General features: G+C 36.9%; 1 protein-coding gene across 1 annotated transcript in view; it reads right to left on the reverse strand.

The window, feature by feature from the left end:
• The window catches only part of LOC145984076 (putative inactive tyrosine-protein kinase Wsck), a 181,029-nt gene extending 163,911 nt beyond the window's left edge, over nt 1–17,118 (reverse strand). The window contains exon 1 of the mRNA XM_083117466.1: nt 16,658–17,118. The gene's annotated coding sequence lies outside the window, so the exon portion shown is untranslated. The remainder of the gene's footprint in view (nt 1–16,657) is intronic.
• Nucleotides 17,119–26,777: the final 9,659 nt, after the last annotated feature.

The following is a 26,777-nucleotide window of genomic DNA, read 5'->3' on the forward strand; positions in this document are numbered from 1 at the left end:
GAAACTACAAGGTTGGGTTAAAAATATAACCATACCACTTAAATATTTTTATCAGCCAACTGTTTCTTAGGTGGGGCAGCTCTCCTCAAATTAACCTATTAAATATTAAGGATATGAAAACTGTTAATATAAAATTATTACAATATCAGAACAATTTCAAAAGTTTCTATTGACAAAAACTTAACCTACCTAACCTACCCATCCTCCTCTTAAATTACTACTGCAGTGAAGATATAAAAGAAAGGCAGCTAGAAGCATTGAAGAGAAGATATGTAGATTGGTCCAAAGTCAACAGCCTAGAAGAACATACGTGGGAGACCCTGAGAAATTTCAAAAATCTGAAAGAAGGATGTAGCGAAGAAGAGCTGGTCAAACAAGTTGTCCAAACATTGCCATTAAGAATACAAAGAGCTATAGCAGCGGTTAAGATAAAAGCAGTGGATGATTTGATTGATTATCTAAGAACCGAAGATGTGCTAAGAAAAACTCAGAATTCCTGGAACGATAAGGAAGGAAGATGCTATGGAAAGAGGCAACATTCAGAAGAAGAAGGGCGCTCAAAACCAAAGTTCCGGAGACAGGAATTTGATGTAAGAAGAATAGAAGTTAGAAATCAGAGACAAAGTGCACAAAGAAGAGACGTGGGAAGAAACAATGTAAGATATGAAAGAAACATAGACTCTGTGGAAGAGAGAGTGAGAAATGATGATAGATATCGAGGAAATTGGAGAAACTTTAGAAGCCGAAATAATTTCCGAAGATATGGAAGAGGAGGAAATCAGCGATGGAGGAACAGATATGAACAGAACGAAAGAGAATATGGAGAAAGTGTGCCCAATGAAGAAATGGAAAGAAGAAATGCTCTCTCCGATGCAGAAAAAGATGAAGCCATAGAATTAGCCAGAAATCACTGCAATGACGGGAGAAGATTGCAAGAGAGACTACGGGAAGACAATGACCCAAGAAATTTAGACTTTAACGACGAGAGAAGGTTTCCGGATAGATTGGTGGAAGAAGATCGCCGAAACCCACAAGATCGAATGGCAAACAGATGGAAATGTAATAATATCGTCAAATTGTAAATAGAAGCAATATATGTGTAAATATTTGTAAATAGAAGAAATTATAGTTAATCAAAGAATCTAATATACAGATAGATAAAACAGTGATTTAGTTCAAAGAAGAAACTATATGTCTAGAAGTTAAAAAATAGAGGCTAGAAGATTATGTAGATAAGAGACTCGCAAGCTCAATGGAAGACATCAGACAAGGATAAGAATAAGATTAGTCATCGCAGTAGAAAAGGGAATGTAAAATCATAGGAACTGTTGATGAATCTCCAAGGAATAAGTTTCACGGACAACTGAACCTTACCAAAAAGCTGGATGGGTAATGCCAAAGGTGGAACAACGTTTTGAGAGAAGTAGGCTTGACATGATATACGTTAATGAAAGGAAGGCAAGGAGACAATTAATGAATAGGCTACGCGTTCTTATGAAAAAGAAATTGCAAAGAGGAAAAATGGAAATGTGAGTTAAAAATGAGAATCTTGTGTATAAGATGAAGAATAACATATGAGTTATAAAAATGAATAGTGAAAATGAAAGATAATTATAATGCATATGTCAATGATACATGAGATGAAGATGATGCACGAAAGGATGTCCATGAAGTAGAGACAGAAAAAGCGAAAAATGTGCTATTAAAACATAGGAATTCATACATTAAAGAGCATAGACCTCCTTAATGTATGTTCGTCATGTGCAAAAAGGAATGATATTTGCTGATAAGGAAAGAGTTGAGTGTTACAGAAACTATAGAAATAGAGCATCTTAGGAGAAACAATAGATTAAAGACGTGCCAGTTCCTGAAAAGAAAGCAAAGAAAAAAAAGCCGAACAAAATATAGTTTGTGAAAAGGAGAGCTGTGTACACATAGCGAGTTTTGTGAATCCAATGTGAAGATTGATAAAGATCGAAGAATAGATGAAGGAAAGAAGATATTTAGGAAGAACAAAAAATTTTCTATCTGCATATTTTTACGATGAAAATTTTTTATGGCCAAAGGGGAGAATATTGTGTTGCGTACTCTAGTCTAAAAGTAAAAGTCACTGCATGGCACTGCTATAATGAATGCTGTAGAATTTATCTGGTTTCTAAATGTAAAACTCTTTATGCAGACCTGCAAAATGTTCCAGAACTTTTCTGATGCTGATTTCTTTTGTAGCCTCACAGTTCTAATTTGTGATGTTGCAAGAAAAGACTGCACAATCTTGAACTTTTGAATTATAAACTCTAGACAACAGCTTCTAGATTGGAATTTAATGTTTTTCTCTTTGTGACCTCATTCCAAAAAAAAAAATATGCTTTATGTTACAAAGAATAATCTTGTATTACTCACAAACATCCAATGATGGTAATACAGCTATGGAAGAATATTCAATATGGAGGACATATCTTCTAAAATTACCCCCATTTTTTATTGCAGATTCGGATTCTCGAGACAAAAATACATAGCTTTTGTCTGAATTTTTTTTTGTGGATTTGTGATAGATGCCGTTGTCATCGCAAAAATGAAATATTGCGGAAATGGTAAAAAATGCACTTTTAATCACAAAATGACATGAGGCATGTTGAATTTTTATAAGAAACTGCATTTAGCATAACCCAGGAACAACGACGTGGAGTAGCAGTATTTTGTTCCCATCGGGGTGCTTTTTTAAGGTGAGTCCCCTCGCCTCTCACCATCGGGGTGCTTGTTTTAGGTGAGTCCCCTCGCCTCTCACCATCGGGGTGCTTGTTTTGAATAATCATTTTACAGTAAGTGCTCGAAAATGTCACCACCACTTACACTGATTTATTCGCACTTGGAATGATTGGACACAACTGAGAAGCATGCCCGGTGTAATCTTTCGACATGCATTGGTGATTCTCTAAATCATGTTCTCACGCGTGGATTGACAGTTCATTATAAACTTCACTCTTCATGTAGCCCCACAAACAAAAGTCAGACGAAGTAAGATCTAGCGATCTTGCAGGCCAAGACACTGGACCACCTCTTCAGATCCACTAACGGTTGTACACGTGATCTAATACTTCCCATGCTGAAACGGAATAATGTGCTGGACAACCGTCATGTTGCAACCACATTGTTTGTCGCACGTCTAAGGGAAGGTCTGCAAGCAATACTGGAAGTATGTTCTGCAAGAAGTTTTGATATTTCTCACCATTTAAGTTCCCATCGATAAAATATGGACCAATAAGTTTATCGCCAATTATTCCACACCAAACATTTACATTCCAAGGGCGTTGATGTTCAACTTGGCGTAACCAATGTGTGTTTTCGACACTCCAATAATGCATGTTGTGTCGATTAATCATACTGTGGTTTGTAAAAGTCGGACTCGTCAGAGAACAAAACTCGAGTAAAGAAATTGGGGTCTCCTTGTATTTGCTGAAGCGCCCATTGACAGAATGTCACTGGGTTCTGAATATCATCACCATGAAGTTCTTGATGCAACAAAACATGAAACGGATGATATTTTCTACGCTTCAGTATTTATCACACAGTAGTCTGCGAAATTCCCGATTCACGACTTTTTTGTCGAGTACTAACGTCGGGTTTATGAGCCACTGCAGCTAATACCGCAATTTCATTATTTTCTCCAGCAATTGTTCTTCGGCGATTCCTTTTTTTGGTTGTACAGTTCCCTCGGTGGAGAACTATTGAACAACTCTGAAAAAAAAAGCGTGCGATCGCACCCGGTCTGGGAGACGTTGAGCATAAAGAATCACAGCATCATTGATATTCCTGCCACTTTCTCCATAAATGTACAACATTTCAATTTTCTCTTGCATCATTGTAGCCTGCATTCTAACCACTAATGGAGTCAAGGAAGAAAAAACTACTTCCGTCCTCTTCTTCAGGCTTCGTGGCAGATTATGCCATGTCTGTTTGAGTAGGAAACAAGGTCAAATGGTCTTTAGGAGAAAACATGCGGTCTTGAAACATGCTCGGCAATCTGTTCACAACGTTGTTAACCACTGTAAAATGTTGAAGATTCCAAAGCTCCGTAAAAACCTTTGACCATGTGAAAAAAACAATCTCACTCCCGCAGAATGGATCGTCGAGTTAGTCGTCTTCACAGCTAATGTTGTGCTGCCAATGGCTGGTATTGGCCCCGCCCACTTGCTTCCACCCTCCCCCTCCTTTTCCCCGCTACTCCTGAATTATTACGTAATCCCTCTGCCTTGGAACTCCTCTATCATCATGAATGCTCGTCTCATTTCTTTCGTTACATTAAAGCCTATTTGTTTTTAACTTCTTCCATTTTTTTAAACATATTTACCCATCTTTCCTCTACGTTACCTTCCTTCAAGGTTTTACAGTTTTATAATTGGTTCCCCTCATTTTTAACAAATTGCCGAGCATGTTTCAGGACCGCACGTTTTATCTTACAAACCATTACACCTTGTTTCCTGGTCAAACAGACACGGCATAATCTGCCACGAAGCCTGACGACGAGGACAGTGTATTTCTCGAGAATTGCGCAAAATCGAACTTTTTGAGATTACAGCGCCATCTATCACAAATCCAAAAAAAGTTTCAGACAAAACCTACGTATTTTTTTCTGGAGAATCCGAATCTGCAATCAAAAGTGAGGGTTCCTATTTGAGATTTTACAGTTGCCCCTCGCCCCACCACCAGGAGGTGGGGGGGTGGAGTTTGGCACCATTGGATGAGCCCCTTTGTGACGAACATATTTCATTCAGAATTCCTTTTTTGATCAGATGCGTACTCTTCGAGATATTTTGTTGTGTCAAGCTAAATATATATGTATATAATGTATACATGTATTCAATTCTTTTTTTTCTTTTTTTTTTGTAACTTCTGGACATCATTGTCATAATGTTTCATGGGAGTAGTGTAACAGATCATGAATGTATTTATCCAGATATTCCATAATGCAACAATTGAAGGAACCAAAGAAGAAACCATAAGCACCACACCCTCTGACCTAAACAAGGGTACCCAGTTCTAAAAGCCCTGGATATTTTTGTTAGCACAATTTCAAATCTGGGAATTGTTTCTTTATCTAATCTTGTAATTTTAGAAGATATGTCCTCCATATTGAATAATCTTCCATAGCTGTATTACCATCATTGGATGTTTGTGAGTAATACAAGATTATTCTTTGTAACATAAAGCATATTTTTTCTGGAATGAGGTCACAAAGAGAAAAACATTAAATTCCAATCTAGAAGCTGTTGTCTAGAGTTTATAATTCAAAAGTTCAAGATTGTACAGTCTTTTCTTGCAACATCACAAATTAGAACTGTGAGGCTACAAAAGAAATCAGCATCAGAAAAGTTCTGGAACATCTTGCAGGTCTGCATAAAGAGTTTTACATTTAGAAACCAGAAAAACTCTACAGCATTCATTATAGCAGTGGCGTGCAGTGACTTAGTGACTAGGGTACGCAACATTGGCGAATGGAAGGAGGGTATGGGGGCCAGACATTGCCCCCCATCCCACCTTGGGCCATCGTGTTATTCAGAAAATTACTTCTTTCCACAATTTTATAATAGGAAAATTTTCATCCTTGTATCATTATTCAAAAGTAAAAAGGTAAAAAAATATATGTATGAAATTTTATATTTGCAAATATATTCTGATAGTAGCTATGCAGAGTCCAACAATTCAACTTCAATTAATTCCTTCATCCAGCTCGATGCACATTGAACGGGAACGAAATGGCACAATCATTTTTCGTGCTTTTAAATAGCATGTGATAAATCTCAGTATCCTCGTTATTTCACACCACCTTTCTCAGAGAAAACCCCGGGTTCGATACCCGGTGGAGACACAAGTGGTTCGGATTCCACTTTAAACTAGGTCCAGTCCCCGATTAGCCTTACTGTGCATAAAGTGGATTTGATTTGATTTAGTTTATTTTACTTCGCGTTTTGTGCCTCTTGGCTAATTTGCGAAGATGGGGATGAGTGATGAAATGATGAAATTGATGAATGGACATTCACAAACAACCAAGCCCGACCGGGATTCAAACCCGGGACCCTTAGCGTCGCAGCGCGATGTGCTAACCACTCGGCCACAGGGTCGGGCGTGCATAAAGTGGACTTAAAACACCAAATCAATCAATCAATCTGAGAAAACCAACAAACAAGGCCAACAATAAAGTTTCACGGTTTTTCTACTGTCAGCTGTGCTACCTCCATTTGTGCAAAGGTACATAAATCTTAACTTTAAACCTCAGCTAGAATATCTACAGGGTAGGGTTCTTTGTAGAAAATGAAACCAGACAGGATGCCTTCCAATGGAGACATTTAAACGACTATATTATATAAACAAGGATACATGGAAATAGAATATTTACATGATGAGCTACTTTTCTCTATAATTCTCATCTACAGTCAAGTTTTATATCAATATGTTTTGTTGTTATTTCTTTTCTTCAATTTGTATATTCTTCTATCTGGACTTCCTTCTTAATGGACAATCTGGATCTGGACTTCCTTCTTAATGGACAATCTGGATCTGGACTTCCTTCTTAATGGACAATCTGGATCTGGACTTCCTTCTTAATGGACTGTCTGGATCTAGACATCCTTCTTAATGGACAGATCTGGAGTTCCTTATTAATGGATGGTTTGAATCTGGATTTCCTTCTATTTCAGCTTTTTGACGATTTATGAATTCATATATCCTTTTTCCAGCTTTTTTTCCTTAAGCTTTTGGAAATATACTAATCTCCTCCCTTGCGGCTGCGATTGGATCGCGCCAACACTAACTGGGTACAACAGAGTGTATACTTAGTGTCAAACGACCTACATGCGCATCATAGTAGGTGCTACAGCTGAGACGAGCAACAAAAAGTGCTGTAGGGCATCGACTGGAGCACGCTGACACTGATGTAAACAAAATTTCCACTATGGGAATGGTAAATCAATCAGACAGATGCAAGATCTGTTCCAAGACACAAACTTGTACCAGTGCTTTGACTTCTTTAATTTTCATATTAACTTACATATGATCACTGATTTGATTTATCGAATATATATATTCATTTATTTCTTTTATATTTATTCTTTGTCTTCTTATAATATATTCTATTGTTTTTCATCTTTCCAATTTGCTTTGTTCTTATTTATAAAGTTATTCACATATATTATGCCAATTCATAATCTTGCATGCCTGGGGCTGCCATCTCTATTCCTCTTTGGCAAACTATTTACATTACTTGGTCCTATTGGGTACGTAACACAATATTCCCCCGTTGGCCATAAAAAATTTTCATCGTAAAAATATGCAGATAGAAATTTTTTTGTTATTCCTAAATTTCTTCTTTCCTTCATCAATCTTCACATTGGATTCACAAAACTCGCTATGTATACACAGCTCTCCTTTTTACAAACTATATTTAGCATTTGGCTTTTTTTTTCTTTGCTTTCTTTTCAGGAACTGGCACGTCTTTAATCAATTGTTTCTCCTAAGATGCTCTATTTCTATAGTTTCTGTAACACTCAACTCTTTCCTTATCAGCAAATATCATTCCTTTTTGCACATGACGAACATACATTAACAGGGTGGCTACAAACAAGCAGAAATGAAATTCCCTGACTTTTCCAGGTTTTCCAGGACAAAATTTACATTTTTCCCTGACAATCTCAAACTAAACTAAATCCATGTTTTTGCAAATGGAAATAATGAACTCATACAGATCCACTTAAGTTTTGTTAAGTACCAATATTATCTTCTATGAAATTGATTTAATTTCTCCATTCTCTATAATTTGATTTCAAACTGCAAAAGAGTGAATTTGGAAAATTATTACAATTCACAAGCTAAGGATGGGTTACAGAATTTTGTCATACCCAGTTTGTTTAAAATAAAATACTTGATTATTTTATTATTATTACTAAATGAGATAAGAGTGAAGAGTGATTGATTAAGAAATACAATTTGTAATTCATCACTCTCCTTATACATTCTCGGTATTGCATGTTGATATTTCCACTGAGGTTTGGAACCCTCAGCTTGCAAGAACCATGAGTGCGGACTCATTTTTCAATGCATAAAGCTACTTCTCTCTTATCTGTAAAGCACACAACTTAACTCTTGCATATAAGCGAACAAAATAAAGTGTCATATTTCCTTCCATTATCAATGGGATTTCTGTTTCAGTACAGTATATCCAAGTGAAGTACTGTGAAACTGACAACATGCAGTCATACCATTAATGCTGATGAAAAAGGTATGTAGGTATTAGAAATTTAACACAAGGAATTTATAGAATTGCATTGTATAGGTACCTGATTTAGCTAAACACACATTAAAGCAGGAACACTCTAATAATGAAAGCTTCGGAAAGTTCATATACGAGGGGCATCCTGATAAAAGCTCCAATGGTGCCTATACGCAGGACTAGTGGTCGGAGAGTGACACACACATGCAGGCAGGAAGAAGTGGCATGTAGCTGTAATCTTGTACAGTTTCAATGCAGCCATTTTAGGACAGTTCTAGGTTAAAGATTGCAGCTCTCATAAAGTCTCCCACCGACTGTGATGTATGCATGTATGTATGGATTGCATGCTCAGAATTTGGCACAGAGCCACCAGCAATCGTGAGTGATAGTATGGTCAGACAATGGTGCAGACAATTCATGGACGGTCAATCGAATGTGCACAACCCCATACAACTGAGTACACACGGGCCCTTTGCATCACTTCAGGTGAGAGATTTTGGACCACTCCCCTGAACAGCCCTGTCCTTGAATGCACCGACTTTCATCTCTTTGTTTAACTGAAGAGGTTTCTGGCAGGGCAAGGATTTGACAGCTACACTGCGGTAGAGATAGTTCCAGTCTTTGCTATCATTCACATATACCATGGACATACAAAATTTAGTGCCATGCTACGACAAATGCCAGAACAACGTGGTGATTATGCTGAAAATTAGGTTAGGACTCACTGTTACGCCATATTTACGCCTAATCGGTAGGGACTTTGATATTTTGTTATTTTTTTTTTTCAAATTGGTGTAGTTTCTTATTTTTATTTTTTTTACTATACGGTGTTATTTTTCCCAAAATTCACATTTTCATTTTAGCGCATTTTCTGGCAAATATCTAAAATTATACCTTCATGGTGTTTTTAAACTACTGTTTCAAATTGTAAGTCACATGGCTTACACCTGTTAGTGAGAGTTTGATATCTTGAAAGTTATTTTGGGAAAGTTATTTTCCATACCCTTTTTTTAATTTTAAGGTAAGGATTTTAGATAATGGAATTTTCTCCATATATACTGAAGGGTGCATAATGACTATAAGTGGCGACGCACCCAAAAAATTAAAATCAATCAATCTCACGTGACAGATACCGATATATTATGGCACCAAAAATTGGTATTATCTTTCTTTGACTTGTTAGTGTTAAGTTTCCCAAAATTCGCGTTTTTGTTTTAGAACATTTATCTGCCAAATATACCGAAACTTAATACTCCATTGTGCTTTTCAACTATTATTTTAAATTGTAGGTCACATGGTCTACGTATTTCCATGACAGTTTGATATGTTGGAACAGACTTTTGAGTAAGTAAAAGTAAAGTGCTCCCCTGCACTTATCCATGAAGGTGTATAGTAGGGGTGTGGAGTTAGGGCCCCACACTTTCTTGATCATGGCTGAAGGTGGGAGTGATGTGATCAGCACCACACTCCTGGCTACCTTTATCCCTCAAAGTTTCCTCAAGGTACCAGCTTCATATGATGCTGGGTGGGTGCCGGAGCAGTTTGAATAGGTGGAAAACATCCCAGTTCTCCCCCGCAGGGGATCGACCCCTGGTCTCTCGCATAGTAGTCAGATGCTCTAACGATAGGGGCTCCATTATTACTCGCTCGACAAATGCCGATGGTGCGCACTTAGCTTGGTAATTCAAAACATATCTCGTGCGACAAATACGAAGACGTGGCTCCCGTGTGACGGTAGATACGCACTCGATCTCCTGTTAGAACCCTGCCACTTTGCTCTGTGATGGAAATGGTTTTGATAGAAGTTGAAAATATCGTGGGAAATACATGATTTAATGTGGCTGTCGGAATTATTCCATGTACGTATAACTCTATAATTTACTCTTGAGTAAAATGTTGGAAAACTTGCATGTTCTATGTACAAAACCATGGCCTAGAAAAGACACGAATGTTGGATTTCATGGAATTTTTCGTTGTTTTAGTACATTTCTTTTTAAAAAAAATCTTTAAAAATGCCAACAAATCGCATTTTATGCCAAAATCGCATTATTACGATATTTCGAACGGGCGAAAAATGTGTCCAGGCATCACTGCACTTTCCTAAACATAACTTCGCAGCAATTACCATTTTTCACGGTTTTGGCGTTTGCGAAAAATCAATGTCCCTACTAATCAGAAATTACTTTCTCTCCACCCCTCGTATAAATCAGTAGATGGAAAGTGAAAATTTAGCAAGGCTGGCAGAGAATAGTCAATTCTTGAAGAAAGTGTTTTGCTTTTATGATTGAATGATTCGAGTAAACATATTAAAATATTTACGAATTTATTATTAGTATTTTATTTCATAATATTGGACATTAACCTTACTCAGTGAGAGATTAATGACCATCTCTCACGAGTTTAAACAGACAGGACAGAGAGTAGGGTTCATTTTATTGCAATACTAGTGTGCAGTAAATTTGAGGTTGGGAGCATGCACTTGCCAATTTTTATAACGTTCACCAATGCAGATTTATGTTTCATTTTTTCGTGATAGTATTCAATATATATCCCGTTTGGTTGGATTCTTCTTGATATCTAAGAATTGTGCAATGTCATTGTAAACGTATGTTAACTTGTGCGAAATCAGTAATATGTCAGGATGATGAAAGAAAACCTTTGTAAGCACTGCTACATTAAAGAAGGTGAAGTGAGCCAGAAGAGTAATAAAATTACAGCAGCATATTTGCAGTTTAAAGCTCTTCTTGTTTATGCATGCGATTTTTGTTGGGTGTTGCAGTCCATGCAATTTCTGTCGCATGTTGTAGTGAGAGACTTTGTTAGGTGGCGATATTCGACAAAAATCATATGTATCAATATAACCTATTTTTATCCATGTTCCTTCAGTTTGCCCAACAAAATGCCTTACTACGACGTCCGACAACTATCGGACTGCGCCACCTGCTCTTATCCCCTCCATCGGTTGACAAGTCCCCTTACTACTCATATACGGACAAGAAAAAAATGATAATTCAATGCATTTTCCACGTAATATTTAGAGGCTTAACCTTTGCTCCACCGATGATACCATATGGTATATCATCAGAGTAAGGTCGTACTGGCCCGATGATACCATATGGTATCATGGTGCTGATTACGAAATGAATGTGCTTTTTGGACCTTCATACTCTTATGTTTGGGTGGAAACTCTGACACAGGTCTGGAGGAAGCCTGGGAATTTCATATTGATGACCAAACTCCCCCCTCTCCGCAACATATCCTTGCCACATTTCCGAACAGAGTTTCACATTGTGGCTCATTATTCAACTTGTATGGCAGCCAGGAACATGAAACATGTTTCAATCTCTTTGGAAACGTCCATTCTTTGAAGAGAATACTAAGGTTTGCACCTTCTCCCCAAAATAGTGGCAGAAGAAAGGGCAAACTTCAGATTTTTATGTTGTTTTTTTTTTCATTGAAATTCGGTTCGGAGTGCATGCTATGATGTTTTAGCTGCAAAACAAAACTTATCCGAATTAGATTGCTCCCATAGTGCCAGAGTTATAACAATTTTCCTTCAAAAATGCAAATTACCTATTTCTCGTAAAAAAAAATCATATTTTGGGTTATTATTCAACTTATATGGCACCCAAGAAACATGAAACATGTTTCATTCTCTTGATAAATGCCCATTCATTGAAAATAATACTAAAGTTTGCGCCTTCTTCCCAAATAGCGGGAGAAGAGGGGGCAAACTCAAGATTTTTGTTTTTTCATTGAAATTCGGGGTTCGCGCCTGCCAAGCCCCCCTTCCTCGGTTCGGCGTTCTAAATTGTACACGGTTGCAAGCTATGATGTTTTAGATACAAAACAAAACTTATCCTAAGTAGATTGCTTCCATAGTGCACAGAGTTTTGAATTTTGGCTTATTATTAAACTTGTATGGTACCCAAGAAAACATGAAACATGTTTCATTCTCTTTAGAAATGTCCATTCTTTGAAAAGAATACTAAAGTTCGTGTCTTCTCCCCAAAATAGCAGGAGAAGAGGGGGCAAACACAAGATTTTTATGTTTTTTCCATTGAAATTCGGGGACGTGTCCCCCCCAAGCCCCCCTCCTCGGTCCGATGTTCTGAATTGTACACGGTTGCATGTGCTGATGTTTTAGCTGTAAAACAAAAGTTACCCGAAGTAGATTGCTCCCATGGTGCCAGAGTTATAACAATTTTTCTCCAAAATTGTTCGAATTTAAAATTCCTGCCGAGAAGCCCGGGCGAGAGAAATCTCTCTCTCTCTCTCTATCCTCCTGCCATCACTGGTTTCTGGTGCCGTGGTGTGCATAAAAGGGGCATAAAAGTTGAGGCCGAAACTTACGAACGAGATTTCTTGTTCCCGTACAGAGTTCCATACCGATATCTTTAAATAAAGAAAAAAACAATAAAGACGAAATTCCCTGACATTTCCCTGACTTTTTTTGACACCTCAAATTCCCTGACTTTTCCCGGTTTTCCAGGTCTGTCGCCACCCTGATTAAGGAGGTCTATGCTCTTTAATATATGAATTCCTATGTTTTAATAGCACATTTTTCGCTTTTTCTGTCTCTACTTCATGGACATCCTTTCGTGCATCATCTTCATCTCATGTATCATTGACATATGCATTATAATTATCTTTCATTTTCACTATTCATTTCTATAACTCATATGTTATTCTTCATCTTATACACAAGATTCTCATTTTTAATGCACATTTCCATTTTTCCTCTTTGCAATTTCTTTTTCCTCTTTGCAATTTCTTTTTCATAAGAACACGTAGCCTATTCATTAATTGTCTCCTTGCCTTCCTTTCATTAACGTATATCATGTCAAGCCTACTTCTCTCAAAACGTTGTTCCACCTTTGGCATTACCCATCCAGCTTTTTGGTAAGGTTCAGTTGTCCATGAAACTTATTCCTTGGAGATTCATCAACAGTTCCTATGATTTTACATTCCCTTTTCTACCTTTAAATTTCTTAGGGTCTCCCACGTATGTTCTTCTAGGCTGTCGACTTTGCACCAATCTACATATCTTCTCTTCAAAGTCCTACAAGTGGTACAGGTGGGATTTTAGTCAAATGGGAAAATGTCCTCTTTTGGGGGGAAAAGACAATTGCTTCAACTTCAAGATTCGTAAAAAAAAATCTACCATGGCTCGCGGTGAGCTGAAAGTTTGTTACAGCTATACTTTAAGTGTAAGTTTGAGAATTAAAATTCTGAGAATAATAATGCACAACACAAAGATTCAGAGTCTAGTTTCATATTTTTTTAAATACATAATGTTTAAATAAAAGGTGATGAATACTACAAGCATAAATTTTAATTGGAAATTATAAAAAAAAAATGGGTAACAGTATAGTATAGGGAAAACACATTTCACTCGTTCATTTCCTCATTTTTTACATTCATACTTACCTATTATCCATTGCGAAACATTGTTTAAGGTGGGATTTCTCTTCATTCATGAAAATAGCTTCAATTTTCCACATATCGAGTAATTATTGTTCGTTCCTCTCACACACAATATGGCGGAGAAATCTTGACTGGCGTTGTCGATGATCAGTGGGTTTGCAGTGTTGCAAACTTCTTCACCGAAAAATACCTACTTTCGTGTTACTCATTTTGTATTTTTTTCCAGGTTCGAAAACCCCACGAATCATGCACGAGTAGCCCCACACACCATTAAAGGATAGCCCCACAAACCATGCACGGATAGCCCAACATACCAATCATAAATACACAAACCATTCATAAATAGCCTCACGAACCATGCACGCATAGCCCCACACACCATTCATGGATAGCCCCACGAACTATGCATGGATAGCCCCACAAACCATTCATAAATAGCCCCACAAACCATGCAGGCAAGGTTAGGGGGTTTGTTAGGGGTAACAATTCCGTTTGTTTTATGATTTTTTTCAAATTCTCCTAGCAGAGAGACTGTCGTAGAATTTTGGAAATCATTGTCACACGAAATTTGAACCTTCCTTAAAGTAATGTGCACTGCTTGGATTCCCAAAAAAAGTTATTTATGTTGAAAAAAAACAACTTAAAAATCACCTTATGCAAGCATGCGCGCTTCCCATGGACAATGTTTTTTTTTCCATTGACAATCAACTGTAAGTATCATAGACTAGTTGGAATGAATGAAGAAGTAAATCGGAACCTTAGTAGAATGCATTTAGGGACTTTATTGTAATGCTAAGGGAACCAAACCTTACCTGCCTAACCTAACCACGAAAGCATATATTCAACAAAATATTAAGGGATCGCTAAAACTCTGCAGTATGTATTAACAGACATAAATCAAAATCGAACCATGTAAAAATTGCATTTGTAGCATAATGAAATCGCAATAAAACAAAGGAACTTGGGCCAGGGGTTACGTCATAGAACGCATGGAACATGTGGTTCATGTAGTCAAACGTAATGGAGGCAAGAGCGTTTGTGCATCGGAGAGACATTAATGTCGAAAAATACATGATTTACCGGCCAAATAAGTTGAACGAAGGGAGAAAACACTTCCACAAGCTTTCTAAAGTCTATAGAAACTCAGTTCCGTAAGTAGTTTCAGTAACAGTTAGATATAATGAAAACACATTTCTTCAAATTTACAGGATTGATTGATTTAGTTTATTTTACTTCACGTTATGTGCCTCTTGGATAATTTGCGAAGATGGGGATGAGTGATGAAATTGATGAATGGACATTCACAAACAACCAAGCCCGACCGGGATTCGAACCCGGGACCCTTGGTCAAATTTACAGGAGAAAAGATGGGAAAGTACTTACAGAATTGAGTTCCTGTGGACTTTTGGAAGCTGGGAATAGTGTTTTTTCCATTCGTGCAACTTATTTGGCCGGTAAATAATGTCATTTTCGACATTATTGCATGATAGCTCATGCCACCATTACCGACGACTACGTGAATCAAATGTTCCGTGTGTTCGATTATGTAACCCCCTGTCAGTGTAGCAACCACGCATTAGTTTTACAAGATGACATGTGAGAGGTTTCTTTTTAATTTTCTGTTTGCCTAACCTAACTGAACGTAACCTAACCTTCCGTGAATGGTTTGTGGATCAATTTTAGCCTAAAAACCATCATTTTTGGTTAAGAATTGTTAGTGTAGGAAACCCGCGGTAGTTTTACAAGATGACGTGTGAGCGGTTTTTTTTCCCCAATTTAATTTTCTATGTTTGCCTAACCTAACTGAACCTAACCTTCCGTAAATGGTTTGTGGATCAATTTTCGCTTAGAAACCTTTTGTAAATAGTTTGTGTGGCATTTTTCCATTCATAAGTTTGGAAACACTGCATATCAGCTGATGATAGACAATGTGAGTCAAGATTTGCCCACCATATTGTGTGTAACAAAAGCGAATTAGCAACGACCAATAAATACTTGTAATGTGAAAAATTACACTTTTTTCAGTGAAAAAACATAATCCCAAGTTGAAAAATGTTCCGCTATGCATATAAGGTAAGTACAAATGTAAATAATTCGGAAATATACGAGTTAAATGTGTTTTCACTATATCTAACTGGTACCATAGTTTCTCCTGTAAATTTGAAGAAATGTGTTTTCCCCATACCATAGGCTACAGTTACCAAAAAATGTTGGTCTGAAACACTGCATTAATAATTTCATAATTGGCAATGTAAGAGTTTAGTAAAGTTGTCTAAATTATATTTTCCCATTGTGTCATTCAGAGAGTTGTAGAGTAACTTCTGTAAAATCTTTTCTGAAATCTATAAATGCAATCTTTTTTAAAGTTTGTCATCTGGTAACGCTAGTCTCACCACCTGGTGACAGTAGCCTCATATGCTATTTTCACCACCTAGCCAAAATTTAAAGCATGATGAAGTTTTAAAGCAATGCATGATTTCACATACACCCGAGGGTGTGTATTTACTGTATGTCAATTCATGCTTCAAAGCAGGTACTGAACCCTTGCAGAAAAGGAAACTGACGAATAAACGTTGGGAGTAGATCATCTCCACAGCATTAGGAACTTTGAACTTCAGGTATATTATTATTTAATGTACATACATGCACCTTAAATTAAGCAAATCTAGCAGGCCTTATGGTGCGTTGTTCATGAATTTGATGTTGTCAATTGGCTATGCTATTAACAAATATGGGCCTACACAGTACTAAGACCAATAAAGACCAAAACATTGAAACTAAATATGATGAATGTATGCACACCAGCCCATACACAGCGTACCACATTCCAAAATACAAACTGCGTTTATTGAATAATAGTATTGATACGCAGCAAGATACTATGACTATCGAGATATATAAATTGCACAAGTGTACACTTGTTAAATATAGGGTACCCAAATTACGTTACTTTGACACTAAACTTACCTAAGAAAGACTTCCAGCACGTCCCTCTTCAGCGTTTGCACAAAATATTAATAACACTCCTGTATATAAAACAGATTTATGGAACGTCACTTTGTCATTACTTTAAGGCAGCTACTACACAGGGCAGGCAATAATTTCATTAACGTACACTTCACAACAACTGGAGTTCAACAACCGAATGTTTTGTACAGCACATGATGGCGCTATGCGTTACGAACTTGTCTGGTCTGGAATGCAGTGACTCATAAATGACAAGGAATATTAGTCAATATCCAAAAATGAAGTTATTATTCAAGTCATATAACACGTGATTCATGAGAAGCAAAAGACTTCTAGCATAAATGTTAGAATCATAACAAGTGTAGAGTAGAAGTCAACGCCCCTTTATATATCCGTTATGTTCGCTGATTATTTTGTCACGCATGGAATTCATACGACACTGACTGACAGTTCTGTTTGGTTCTGTTGCTGTTCCGCAAGGTAGGCTGTTCCGTTGTTGTCTATGGTTCCGTCGTTCCGTTCTTCAGTCGGAGGATCACCGGTCTCACTTATCGGACAACACTCAAACACCTTATTGCTCGAGAAACGTATTTCGTCTTCTGACGTCAGGCTAAATACTTTAGTTGTTGGGCTAATATAGTGTATTTATGCTAAGGGATTTAAACCTAACAAGCCTAACCTAACCACGAAAGCATTCATTGCTTACTTAACAAGAGACGAAAGAAGGTGTTTGATTGATCAAAAAGGTGCATGAGTTTGGTGCGATAAATTATACCCGTGAATCACCTGTTTGGTAGACGAATTAGAATTTACTGCTGAAAACTGCCACACCAAAATCTAGGGGTGTGCGGGATCCCCAAAAGTCGGGACCGAGACCGGGGAAAAAAATTCCCGTCGCAATCCCGACTTCGGGAAATGACTTCCCGATTTTTCTGGATCCAGAACAGCCGGGAAATACCGAATCGTCATTTTAAAAAGTCGTTAATTCTGGACGTTTTCTCTTTTCTGCATCGTAAGTGTCTGGAACTTTTCGAAAATTGTTAGTTTTTATTGCAGAAATGCAAAAACAATCACGTGAAAATGAGGAGTAGAATTACAGATTTCCAGAGCTTTGGGAAATTTCGAAAGTAGTATTGATTATGGATCTGAGCACTTTTCTTTGTTCTACCCGGGTCCTCCGAGATGCGTATAGGGGCTATCCACCGGAAGGAAGTGCCTTCGCGCGGACGCCATACTTGTAGCACAACAACTTCCGGTTCGTAGGCTCACAACATGCCGTTAAAGGGAGCTGAGATTGTGTCATGTATGAAAGGAACGAATGAGTGTGTACAAGGAGAATGTAAACTACGATCAGGGCTAAATAATCTTTCATGGATCTCTCTTCATCCATTTCCTCGATATCTAGGAGCCAAATTATTGCATTGAAGCTATCAGGCGTGAAAATTGGAAGACCATTAGCAGGAGTAGACTGCGCAGTAATGACAACGGTACGAAAAAAAATATATATTCCGATTCAGACTTCGGAAAAAATGATAGTTTAAAAGTAGTTTATTCCCTGCATTTTTTGGTACTAAATGTCCGAAATTTATTGAAATTAGCAGTTTTTATTCCAGAAATGCAAAATAAATCATCACCCGAGGGTGAAATTGTGTATAATTATTATTATTTTTTTTTAGTATCGGGTAATGTTGAATAATTTCCGCTCCTATAATCTCCCAATTTAGTCAGAAATAACATTATTTTACCCGTTTTGAACGTCAGGACTTTAAAAATACCCCGTCCTGTTTCCTTCCCAACCAAAAATTTTGCGTCCCGCACCACTTGTACTTCATTAAAAGTAGAGGAGAAATCATTCAAATCTCGATTTTCTCTGTTTTAGTGATATGAGCAAAAATATTACTTTTCCTTTCAAAAGATGCTCGGTCATGGCCAGATAGGTTACACGTTAAGTTCTTGAAGTACACACGAACTGTATTAAATTTTTGTGTAACCAGATTTTTTTGTGTGTTTAACCAGAGGAATTTTTTTTTGTGTAGCCAGAAAATTAAGTGCGGGTACTATTATTAATTTTCGTCTTTTGCAATGGAAATCTTTTCAACATTGATAGATAGAGTGCCTCCCCGATGGCGCAGTGGTAACCTCGTCGCCTTGAAATCAAGGGGTTCCGGGTTCGATTCCCGGTGGAGGCATATTGTGGTTCGGATCCCAATTTAAACTGTAGGTCCAGTCCCGATTAGCCTTACTGTGCACAAAGTGGACTTAAAACACCAACTCAATCAATCAAATCAACATTGATGGAGAAGAGGTCCTAGGTTTGAACACCATGGTGAGGCAATGGTGTGTCATTGTGTTTGTCCCATCATTAATTTTTCCAGTTTATTATTCATCTTCATCGTCATGTTTAACACAAATAGCATAAAATTGACTTAAAATAACAACGAGCGTTTTGTATTTCTGCGTTCAAACGAGAACGAAACCAGCAAGTGTGCATTATTTCATCCCTCTGACTCGTCCTGACTGAAGAAAGAAGAAAAGAAGCTCCTTTTTCCGTTTTTTATATGTCCGTACATCTCGCACTTTTTCACTTAGAACATAAATGTATGCATTTAAGCGCTCTCGCTCTGTAGGAAAAAATACTTTCTATTTAATATGTAGGCTACAAATATCGCCAATGAAACGACGATCAGCAAATGGATCTCATCTTGGAATAATGCCGTATTACTTCCTAGTTGCTCATCCAATTGATATGCAAAGGCCTCTACTTTGCCCTGATATCTCTTATTTTCCTCGTCGTCAAGTGCTTTTATATGATCCATTTCATCCGGTATACAAAACGAGAAGAAATGCCACAAGTACGCGCTTGAATTACCCGGCCGCCGTGAACCGGAAGTTGTTGTGCTACAGTTCGACAATCGATTGTGCCGTTCGATATGTTTTTGTTTACTCGTGGATAGCCCCTATACTTCGTGTATACTCCGTATGGGCGCTATTCACCGGATGTTTACATTTCTGTACTTCCTTGGCATGGGCGGAAACTTTACTTCCAGTTTTCAATAGAATAACATGGAGTTCAAAGGTGTAAAGGCAGTGTCTTAAAAGAAAAGGCGACAATCATTGTGTGGCTTATGGTTACAACACGAGGTTGGTAACAAAATATTTTTTCTCGGGTGTTTATACATCGTTTTCAGACAGATCCGATACGGAAAAATCAGTGAATTCAGGCAGTAAAGCGAAAAGACTGGACACAAACACGAGGGAATAACCTCTATAGTCGAAACTACAACACCGGAGTAATTAAAATGAAAATATTTTACGTGCTTCGAAAATCATAATCGTCTAACGCACATGTGTTGACTATATTTTAAAATTGAAACTGTTTATAATCATCCAGAATTCCAAAAATTATAATTTTATAATTTAATGTAATCAATGTAAACTTTATTAGTAAAATAGGCCTAAAATAACTGTGAATTTCAGTATTGTAACTGTTGTGCTGGATATGCACTCGAATAGCATTAAGAAATAAATAAATAATAATACATTTCGAATAAAATTTGTTTATTTCATTAGTTTAATAATTATTTATTGTATAACATTTATAACAGTTGTAATTATTAGTCTTATTATTATTTCTACTATTCTACTTTATGTACAAAAATTTCTGACGACTCTCTCTCTAATCCATATGATAAAATTAATCTAAAATTAAAGGGGTTGTGTTTGATTACACAGTGCCGAAAATTATAGCTACATTTTACTGTTGTAAAATTGAAGTATTTCAATGTGTATAATTTATGTAAGCTTGATTTCAACCTGCAGAAGTTTAACACGAAACTGTTGGTAGAAAATCAACATTGTCTTGGAAAATACTACTATTTGTCTGTAAATCTTCATCCAAAGGACCCGGTGGAGACACATAGTGGTTCGGATTCCACTTTAAACTGTAGGTCCAGTCCCGATTAGCCTTACTGTGTATAAAGTGGACTTAAAACACTAAATCAATCAATCATCCAAAGGAACAGGGAAATTATCAATCTTTTCTAGGTACCTTTGTTTCTCTATATCACTGAAAAATTTCAAGTGATCCATTTTGTATCCGAACTTTTATAAGAAAATATGCTCGGTGACGATCTGTATTTGTTTACATTGGAAAATTGCCCAAACTGGAAGTTCTTTCCCCACCATCTATAATCGAATCGATTAATTTTTGTTTACTCAGAAATAACCCCAATACGGGCCGCAACCTGATGACGTCAAGAAGTTAGTCATGTGTTTTCGCGAAATACATGTATATGAATGAGCGAGTTGTTCTGAAAAGAGTTCCTGTAAATGTATTTATTTCACAGTAAGAATAATAATTATTATCGCAAACAGGGACGTCGTTAGGGGGGGGGGCACGCGGGGGCACTGGCCCCGGCAAACGTCCACGTGGCCCCGGGAAACTGTTCTGTATTTGCTGGAAATTTTACTTCGATGAAAAATATTGCAAAATAATTCTTCAGTAAATTTTGCTTGCAGTTTGAAACACTTCTTCAATTTTCAGTAGCACAAACCCAAACAAGGTATTTCTTTCCTACTTCCCTGTTTCTTGCTTGTTGAACACAAACAGATGTATTGGGAGGGGATGCAGTTAATGGTTTTGTGGTCCGCCCCGGTCAGGGAAGTCTGAGACCTATTGAAAATGCACTTTTCCTCCCTGCTGCACACCAGATCCAGGATTCCCCCAAAATCCGCACTTTCCCATGTAGCACACAAAGGTTGGGCCAACGTTGGTAAATGGTTACAAATTTTTTGTGCCAACGGTTGGCGAACTGTTGGTGATGTCCGCCTTGCCATCAATCTCCCAACCAACTATTTCCCAACGTTGGCCCAACTACAATGGAAAAACTTTGACAACCATCTCCCAACCAAATCAATTTCCCAACGTTGGCCCAACTACAATGGAAAAACTTTGCCAACCATCTCCCAACCAAACCTATTTCCCAACGTTGGCTCAACTACAATGGAAAAACTTTGCCAACAATCTTCCAACCAAATCTATTTCGCAGCATTGGGCTAATACAGGGAAAAACTTCCCAACCATTAATACTCAAACCAAAAACCAACATGCCAATGTTAATACTTTTGGCAAGTTTCTTTATAATATTAATAAATATTTTACAAACAATTGCATCATTTCTTGTATGTATAAAAATTTATTAAGATTATATTATCAAGACATTTTCAAACACTGGAGAAGAATACAAGGAATGATAAAAAAAAAAACTTATGTATTTATCATTATAAAAGTAAAACATTTCTTAGCGGAGCCAATAAGCAAAACGAATTTTACATATACTATAATTACCGTCATACATTACAAAAAAAGTAGCAAGATGCTATTGTATTTATTGAAGGAAAAAAGGTGCAAGAGGTTGACAATTTAGGTGTCAAAGAACACAATGTCATTTCAATAGAATAGCTTATTATTACAAAATGGAATACATCCAAATGCTGATGTGTCAGCGAAATCTGCTGTAAGAATATACGAATATACTTTTTATGTAAATAACTTGAGGATACAATAACTCTGTTCTTACATTCTTTTAACTTAAACATAAACAATCTACTGCTTGGAAGAGGTGAAGTGAAAATGTCCAATTTGTTTATGAAAATGTTCAATTTAAATTATATGTACAAACCATCATTACTACAATCCTTTTCAATGGAGTTTACAACAACAACATCACCCACCATCTTTCATTAAGAAGCAATCATCAGGTGAGGTTGTTCCCACAATACAATTCTCATTTTCATTCAAAAGTATAGATTTGATACAGTCAAATGAACTTGTAGTCTGAACAACAGAACCACTTTGAATTATGTCTGTAGATCCTGAAACAGAAGGGACTTCATGAAATTCACTCATTATAATTTCTGCAGCTTTAGAAATGACTCGTCTCTCATATCTTGCTGAAAAAGTATCACCAGTCTTTACTTGTTTACTTATTTCTTGATGTTCCTGCAGTTGCCTTTTCCTTTCTACATTGCTCCCGGCTGCCATTTCTATCATTGACAAAGCGGAACCAGCTTTGTATCACTGAGTGTATTTCATAATCTGATGCATTTGTTGTACATGAATTCCTTTGAACTGAAACTAGAAACAATTCAAACTGTTAGATCCATGGATGAACTCAAATGTAACATATGATATGTGTACTTGGGCCTATCTTTAGTATGAGGATTAAACTTATTCCCTGTCCCATGAAAGGAAACTAATATTCACATATTATCCATGTGGGGTGACATTAATCCTTCACATCTAGACAGTTACTTATACTATATGCATGGACGTCTGCAGTTTTTTTTCCAGGGAGGGGCAAGGAAGGTATTTTTTTCCCAGGGTAGGGGGCAAACAAGGCACATTTGCCCCAAAAAATAGTGTTGTTTCCTAAAAACAAATTGCTCAAATTTGAATTTATGGTGTTCATGCAACAATTAACAGATATTATTGTGGCTAAAATGAAATTATATGTGTGAAATACATAATTTTTGGTTGACTTTCATTTTCCGGGGGGGGCATGCACCCCATCCGGAAGCCCATGCCTATATGGTAGGGAAAGGATGAGAAAGGAATTACAGAGATTTGCCACAATATTCATTTCGTGTGAGTCATGTAAAACTGCAGGGAAGAAACTGCATGGCTAGCCTGGCCTCATCTGAGATCTAACTCACTACCTTCTGAATATAAAGTGAAAGCTCAACTAACTGAGCCAGGCTTGCTGAAATGTGACAAATGAGTTTGCACTTATGAACACTGTTCTAGTAAAAGCAGAATACTTCAGTGTTACATGAAATAATATTAGTTTTTCCTATTAAGTAAATAAGACAGCTGAAGTAAAAAAATATATATACCAAAAACAATGGTATGACTTGCTGCCAATGCATTAGAAAATATTTTATCCAGAATTCTTCACTCAATTTGCTGTAGGTTTTTGCCTCCAATGAAACTCATGTATGATTCCTACAACGAAACATTAATTCAATCAAGAAGCACTGACTGCACTATGGGCGATACAAGGTACACATTTTATTGTAAAATTTCAATCTCCGGGAAACGTATTTCTTCAATCTTACAGAACGGAACTGAGTTTCTGTACACTTTTGAAAGGTCATGGAAGTGTTTTCTTCCATCGTTCAATTTATTTGGCCGGTAAATCATGTATTTTTCTAGATTAATGTTTGTCTCTCTGATGCACAAAAGCTGTTGCCTCTATTTCCTTCCACTACATACAAAAAAGGTCATGGAAGTGTTTTCTTCCATCGTTCAATTTATTTGGCTGGTAAATCATGTATTTTTCTAGATTAATGTTTGTCTCTCTGATGCACAAAAGCTGTTGCCTCTATTTCCTTCCACTACATAACCCAGATGTTGTGAGCATTTCATGACGTAACCCCCGGTCAGTGTTTCCAACCACACATATTTGTAACTATGTTAACGTTACATAACCTATGTAAATCTGCATCTTAATGTGCATGATTTTTGAGTAAGTTAACCTAACAAAGTTAACGGAACGTAACTAATGTAACCCTTTTTTTAACTATGTTAACCTAACCTACCGTAACTAAGATAACCCTTCTTTTAACTAGGGAAGTAGTTATTTTTTGGTTAGGAAGGTTGGAAACACTGCATACCCACTGATGATAGACAACGTTAGTCAAGATTTGCCCACCATATTGTGTGTAACGCAAGCGAAAAAGGAACGAACAATAATTACTAGATATGTGCAAAATTGAAATTATTTTCGTCAAAAAAGTTAAATCCCACCTTAAAGAATCTTTAGCAATGCATAATAGTTAAGTACAAATGTGAAAAATAACAAAATAAACGAATTTGAGACGTCTCCCGGAGATCGAAATTTTTATGAAAACTGAAATACTTCAATTTGCATGATTTTTTCAGTGAAACTTATATTGAAGTAAAAGAAGCACATGGAGTTTAGAATGTAATTGGTCTCTCTTAAATTACAACATACCACTTTGAGCTACAGTCAATTATGCTGAAAATGTTAACTGCTCGATTAACACAAAAAAAAAAAGTTTGACATTAATGATTTCACTCACGGAAATATGTCAACTTACCATCTGCTTCATGTGCTCAGGAGAAGAAAGTAACCACTCTTCCACCCTCTGAATGTCATCCTCTGTTTGACAAGGAAGCTTTAGATTTTCAGGCAAGGGCTGATTTGAGGATATCAATGTTGGATTCAAATTGGTACTAGTTTACTATCCTTCGGACAGATTTCTTCATTTCTACAGAAGAAACTACTTACCGTAATAAGTTCCTGTAGTATTGTCTAACATCTGGAAGGTGTTTTGTGTGATGTGGGAATGTTTCATAGCGGAAATTCAACCATTGATGCATAGCCCCACGAACCATTTCCGGCAAGGTTAGGTTAGGTAGGGTCACAATAGGTTACAATAGTTAAAAATTGGTTTCGAAAAAAATATGCGTAGCCCCACACAACATTCTCGCATAGCCCCACACACCATTCCTGCATAGCCCCACAAACCATTTGCGGAAACGTACGTTCTTCAGTTACAAAAACACTTTTAAAAAAAAAAAAAAAATGATCAAAAAAACGTGAATACACGTTAAAAAATGATCCGCGAAGCAGATAGGTAAGTAGAAATGTCAATAATTGACGAAACTCAGAAGTTATAGGTGTCCGAAGGATAGTAAACATTTACCACAAAGGCACATATTGAACAAAATCTTAAGCAATCGCTACAACTCTGCAATAGGTGTTAGCAGAAGTAAATCGAAATCAAACCATGTAAAAATTGCATTCATAACATGATGAAATCACAATAAAACAAAAGGAACTTGAGCAACTGGCAACTGGAAAGATACGAAAAATACTCTTTCAACATTCTTCGTTGAGGTTGTGTGATTTAGAGACTCTCTCGAAAAAATCGTCGATGTTTCTCATAATGCATAACAAGGAAATAATTTATAATTTCAATTGCAATTAAAGAGACCCACAAAAATTGAATTTTTGGTCCCCAAGAAAAGAAAACTGGCACATGTTCGATCTATTACATCCCGATTTCATGGTGATACTCTCACCAATTTTTTGTTGTAGGTTCCTAGACATGTTTAATAATGAAATCCGGGAGAAAATGTTGATACATACAATGTTATTTTGTAAATTCTTAAAAATCTAACCGTTACCAAAAGCTGCCTCGGAATGCATAACTTTTATAACTATGTAAATATGAATAACTCTGTAAGTAAATTATAACATTATTTTTCATTCTCTGTACTATTATCGAACTAAATCAGTGTGTCACTTACCTTTCTCAACGTCGTCTTCAGTAAAAAAAAACATTTAACTCGTCAGTCGTCTTCTTCTTCTTCTTCATGCCCCTCACCGCTTGAATGATAGCAGTCTTGGGCAACGGTCTGAGAACATTGAGGGCTAGTAGTTCGCGCACTAAGATGAGCAGCACAATATTGTGTTACACTTCACTTCACTGTCACTCAGTGGCGTGGCGTGGGATTTTTAAAAGTGTTACCGGTTATCAGTAGGACATTTAAGGGAGGAGCCGTAAGACTTGGGCGCCTCTCCACCTCATGCCCCCCCCTCAATGTCTTCCAAGTAGTTCGTATAATATTATTCTGGTACGATTGAAATTCAATACCAGATTTTGGTAAAGTTATTAATCAGGGGGAAAAAATGTTGGCATATGCACTGAAGTGAAATCACACACATTGGTTGTTGACACAATAAACATTAGCCTAATAAAGAAATACGTAATATGATACTTACAGAAACATCGAAGGCTACTTATAGAGCAGATCAATACGACGACTCTTCTTTGAAAATAGTTCTATGATGCTGTCATAAAATGAAGTTTTCTTCTTGAGATCTCGAAACAGGTTTTTTTCTATTGCCATCAATGATAGACCCGACAATCTATTCTGTCCTTGGGTGTTTCTCTGATACGTGTGTATCCGCCGCAAAGCGGAAAAGGATCGTTCTGCTGAAGCACTTGTAGCAGGAATAGTTAATATCAAACAACACAATTTGGTTACTTCAGGTAACGCCTCAGTGAGTCCAACGGTATGCAAGTGCAT

This window comes from Lepisma saccharinum, chromosome 2 (assembly GCF_977018435.1).
Source record: "Lepisma saccharinum chromosome 2, izLepSacc3.1, whole genome shotgun sequence".
NCBI classification, from domain to species: domain Eukaryota; kingdom Metazoa; phylum Arthropoda; class Insecta; order Zygentoma; family Lepismatidae; genus Lepisma; species Lepisma saccharinum.